Source organism: Rhipicephalus microplus, chromosome 2 (genome assembly GCF_043290135.1).
Source record: "Rhipicephalus microplus isolate Deutch F79 chromosome 2, USDA_Rmic, whole genome shotgun sequence".
NCBI classification, from domain to species: Eukaryota; Metazoa; Arthropoda; class Arachnida; order Ixodida; family Ixodidae; genus Rhipicephalus; species Rhipicephalus microplus.
In genome coordinates this window covers 151,551,663-151,557,356 of record NC_134701.1, presented here as the reverse complement: position 1 = coordinate 151,557,356, position 5,694 = coordinate 151,551,663, and the positions used below count along the sequence as shown (strand labels likewise).

Sequence of the window (5,694 nt, the reverse complement as noted above, 5' to 3'; positions counted from 1 at the left end):
GCCTTTTCTGTCACCTCTGAGGTCAGGTTACTCTCGCTCGAGTGCAGACCTTTTTCTGGGGCATTTCTAGGGACTTGGGCATTCTCTGGATTCTTACTCTGTGCATGTTTCTTGGTGGAGAAATATTTTCACGGCATATTCCCCCGCTTGACCTGGCCCTCCTCCGCCTTTAGTTTCACACGCCTCACGCATCTATTTCACCCAGAAGATCGCACTTTTTCCTGTTTTCATCGCATTGAAGTGCCAACTCTTCGCATGAGAGCAACAACTCTCTCTTTCGAAACATTCTCAGGTCTATAGCAACTGCCTTAATCGATGGTTTTTGCCCTCTCATAGATGCTTACACAAACGACATTTGCATCAAAACAATTCTAGATTGTCAGGAATTAAACTATTAACCCAGAGTTGAAAAACCTGGGAAATCTAAGAGCAATACTCAAACGCTTACCTGCAGTTGAAAAGCCATGTCACCTGGTCCACCCCACCGCTGCCACTAGGTATTGAAGTTGAGGCCCTGCCAATTGCCCAGGTCTTCTCGCGGCCTGACATACTGTCGCAAACCTCGCTTTCACGAAGGGCTGCTGTTGAAGAGAACTGGGCGGAAGAGCGGAAGAACAGTACGAGACCTTGATTTACATATTTACAGAAAGAGTATTCGAAACAGAAATCGACGCTCAAGGCATTCGCCTGCCGCTTTTTGTCCTTTCACATTCCCTAGACGCCAGGCCTAGGGAAATAGGGAAAGTCGTTTTTACCAAATCAGGTTTCCAATGTTGAGGGTCAATCTGCCGGCACCGCCCCCAACATACACACGCCCACACAACCCAAAGCAGGTATTGTTCTGGCCATGCTGTCGCATCTGGGCAATCATGCTGCCAGCAAATGGGATGTAACTAGTCTGTCCTGTCGCTGCTCGGGCTGACCACCCACACTGTCAAACAGTAGTAGCAGGCCAGGCAACTCCAACTACATGTGCTGGATCATCTGGTGGTGTTTTGAGCGTCGGTGACCTATCAGCTGGACACGCACAGCGTAGTGGTCTGTCTCTGGCGGAAACTCGGCGTCACGGCTTCGGTGCACGACGGTACCACGTGTCGCATTTCCGCGCTGGAACAAGCGACAGCCGTGCTGCGTGGAGGAAATACAACCACGCACCTCCAAATAGATGAAAATCAAGACGGGAGCCTTCACGTTCCTCCTTGTCGGTGGCTGCTTTTATCCTTCTCGGCGCCCGCACGAAAGGTCGGCTCGCCGATAGCAACAATACACACGCTGCGTGCTCGGCGAAGTCCGGAAACCGAACGGTAGGTAATTCGTCTGTGTTCTGTTTACCCACCCGCATGGGCACTCGGGCGCTTGCGGATGTGGTTCGTCACAGTGTGTCTCCGTAAAAGTACAATGAAAATGCAAAGAGAATAAGAAAGGGCATTAGTCGCATACAGAAACGATGGGAAGTGCCTGATACGCGTCGAAAGACTACTGTCACGGCCGGCGGTTAAATAAAAAGGCAGATCTCACGTACATTGTGGGAATCGATGATATGCGAAGCTCGATAGAGAAATGTTGATATGTCACTTTAAAATCATCCCCACGTTATGAAGTGAGTTAAATGATGCCGTACATTACTTCCGCGTCACGATTATCATGTTTGGATGTGTCGTTTACCTTCATTATCTATTCACGCCACGTGATATAAAACTTAGTATATGTGGAGTTTGCGAAACGGCCGCGAGCCCACTATGAGCGTAGTATGTTGCCATGTTCTTACATGACAAGCGTGTCAGGATTACCATGTTTGCACCAGTCATATATTTTGTGATCCATTGACGTCTCGTAGCACCAAATTTGGTATATGTGGAACTAGCAAAACGCCCGCGAGCGCATCAAGAAGGACCCAATATAATCCAATGTAGCGGTGACGCGCTCGCATGCTAGGCACAGCGACGCTACGTTAGCAAAGCGCGAGCACTCTAAAATCTGACACCAGGCACAACCAGCGCTCGTCGGCGCTACCCGACGACAACCAGCACGAAATGCGTAATGCTGCATTTCGTGCCGATGCGTTATCCAGGCAACACTGGTCATGACTACGCTCGTGTGGCTACCCTATAGCACTCACATACCGGGATCCGTAGGAAGAGCTGTCCAACCCAGATGAGGACGACACAAATACGGAACTTCTATAGGATATCGAGAATCTCTCGATTACTCTAGACGAGAATGCATTCGGTACCCTCTACCACACCACACGCTCACACGAGAAGATGTAACTGCGGTGCGTCAACTGCAGGCGAACACGTTTCCGAACCTCAATTTCCTTCACATCCTCCATCCCACTTCTTACCCTGACAAATGCCCTGGCTGTGTAGCGGTATCGATGTTATTTCTCGTAACGCTGTAATGTCAGCGTCCGCCTGCCAGGCACTCGGCCAACTCTTCTCCTATTCCTACCCTACAAGACTGGGAGGCCATGCTGCGTGATAAAAGCCCGAGTGGCCAGCGGGCGCTGGTTTGTTGGGCGCGGGACGCAGCAGCGGCTGTTGGAGCTCTGGACTTATAGCCCCACCCGACATTTTCCCATTATTGCAATAAAAAGTTTCTGTCTCTGCGTCTCCTTCTTTTCGTGACGGAGAGACACCGGACGTGCTGACGCGCATGCGTCAAAGTAACGAAGAGCGATGCGCGCCTGCGAGTATATGGCAGGACTGGCGCCTGGCGTGGCAATGCTGGCGTGACGCGACGAAATGAACGCCGGCGAGCACGCGCACCGCGTCACATCGAAATGTGTTATCACCTTGACTGTGGCATGTAGTCATGTTCTCACATGACACGCATCTCATGATTATTATGCTTGCACCAGTCACATACCTTCGTCATCCATTCGCGTCACGTAATACCAAATTTGGCATATGAGAAGCTAGCGAAACGGCCACGAGCGCATCATCAGTGTGGAATGTAGTCATGTTGTTACATGACACGCATGTCATGATTATCATATTTGGATGTGTCATTCACCTATCGCATCCGTTCGCATCACGTAGTACCAAGTTTAGTACATACGAAGCTAGCGAAACGGCCGCGAGGGCATCATGATCCTAGCATGTAGTCATGTTGTAACATGACACGCATCTCATGTTCATCATGTTTGCACCAGTATCATACCTTCGTCATCCATAACAAATTTGGTATAAGTGAAGCTAGCGAAATGGCCACCGGCGAATCATGAGTGGGCCATGTTGTCATGTTTTTACATGACACACATCTCATGATTATCATGTTTCCACCAGTCACATGCCTTCGTCATCCATTCACGTACTGTAATACTGAATTTAGTATATCTTACGCTAGCGCAATGGCCTCGAGCGCATCACGAGCGTGGCATGAAGTCATGTTGTTACATGACACGCATGTCAAGATTTTTATGTTAGGGTCGGTCGCTTGTGTTCGCCTTGCAATCATGCCATGTCGTACCAGTTTTGCAACGTGCCGTGTGAACGAAACCACCGCAAGAGCGGAAGGACCATGAAATGTAAAGCATGACATTCATGGCATACATATCCTGATTTTCATGTTATGACTAGTCAAATGTGTTCTTCATACAGTCATGTTATGCCTTACCAGGTTTGGTATCTATACCATTAGCGAAACGGCCAGGAGATCTAAAAGTCGTAGGCGGCTAGATAGACACATAGATAGGCAGATAGACAGATAGATACGCTAAAGGTCGCCAAGTTCGCTAAGAAACGCTTCGCATTAAAAAAAAAAACTAGCGACAGTGCTACTTCGAAAAGAGTACTAACATGCTTCGAATGGCCATAGACGTTGCATGTGGCTCACAGGCAGATTTTAGGTACACCAGTATACATTTAGACAGGAGGTAGTGAAGCACTAATAAGACTAATAAGGGTCTGATAAGCATTCGCAGAGTTTGATATAAATGCACAGTAATGAATCAGTACTGCCAACTCTGGTATGTCTCATATGGTAAACATAGATTTAGCATAATCAACCCTCATATTTGATTAGGCTAGTCAGCAGAAGTTGCAATAAGTTTCGATAATGAATTAATTATCTTCTCTTTAAAAAGGAGCTTTGATGAAACAATGCATAGCAACGCATACTAGCCATCATCTATTGTTTTGGGGGCCAATCTAAGACATGATAAAAGAAAAACGTGAGCTAGGTAACCTGCAGTGTTTCTTCTTTTTCGTGTTTACCTGCATATCACAAGAACAGTGTGAAGGGCGCCTTGCTCGCTAAATGCAAACTTCGGCAAGATTTATCAGGAAGCAAGATATCAATTATTAATTAAGATCTCAATTTTTAATTGAGTCAAGTGTTTTTAAAAATAATTGTGCAGTAAAAAATTTGAGCGAGAGCTTTGAGTAAAACATTCAATATTATGATTGCTGAAAGCGCAATGGGCTTTATTTTTTGATATCTTTTTCAGGAAGGCTGTTCGGCCGAAGAAACAAAAGTTATTGGCACACCTCTGTTTTACAAGATAGTCTTTCATGTCTACCCTTCTCAGTGCTTCATGGCACACTTTATTCAAGATATCATGTGTCTCCCTGCATTTAGGCAAACGCTGGGACTCGCAAAGTCTCAGCGTTACTGCTTCGACGCCAATAAACGAATAGAAAAAACATTCCGTTTATCAGATGTCAAGGTATCACATTCGTGATGCATTAAAAAAAGAGTACTTTCGCATGTACAACAGTTGATGCACTGGCCTATAATTGTTAATGTTTATGTTCTACTAAACAACTAAGAATGATTTTTTTGGGGGGAAAACATAGCTCTAAGTGAAACGACAGAATCCAGGGACACAGAAAATCTTCAACTTTGAAAATTGGGGGGTTGATGTTTTATGAATGGTTGTGAAGTTGCCTGACGATATTGAACAAGTACCGTGCAGAAGTCAGCGTTAGTGCGTAGGTGACCGATATTTTCCCACTCTTGAATATATGCTACAGTTCTCGTATTCCAGCATGATATATTTGTGTAATTGAACTACGATCAACCCGACCTGTGCACTTGGGAACAGCTGTGGAAATTAGTTACCAGCTATAAAACATTCAGATTTTCTAAAGAGCAGCTGCTTTATTTATAAATGAATGAACAATAATTAGGATCACGTTCATTCTGCTCCATTTTTTCACTACAACTGCACGGAGACGTTCGCTAAAAAGATGTGCAAACGTATTAACTTTTTATGTGGAGGGTGATTGGTCCGTCAACATTTTGTGGAGGCCTTATTTTATAATGGCGCACATTTGGGCATTCATTTGAAAAGCGATGTGAAGCTGAATAAAGGTAAGAGTAGCCACTCCCCTTATATAAGATAATTAAAAGACTGAAAAAGCCACTAATATCGCGAAATAGGGCGCATATTTGCTACTGCGGAATTATATGATCGTCAAAATACTGAACCAGTGCTGCAGGCCAAGTGTGCAGCTTGCAATATTTCATGCGCAAGGAATGCAAATGTTGGTGTAGGCATACTGTAATACCTGTGTAATGTTAACGTGCGAGAAAAGATGGTCTTCGATCAGCTGAGCGTGGGCTACTGACAGTGACACGTACGTACTTCGCGAAACAAATGGCTCATAGCAAAGGCACTTGGGAGAAACATACGTGGATTTAGAGAGCAGAGGATATCCTCCGCACGCTATTACCTGCGTTTTTACGGTG

At 45.6% G+C, this 5,694-nt stretch overlaps 1 long non-coding RNA gene across 1 annotated transcript; it reads left to right on the top strand.

Moving 5' to 3' along the window:
* The first annotated feature begins 804 nt into the window (after positions 1-804).
* On the top strand, positions 805-4,648 carry LOC142786473 (uncharacterized). Its single transcript, XR_012889065.1, has 2 exons — positions 805-1,304; positions 4,451-4,648. It is a non-coding gene; the product is annotated as an uncharacterized LOC142786473 (long non-coding RNA).
* Positions 4,649-5,694: the final 1,046 nt, after the last annotated feature.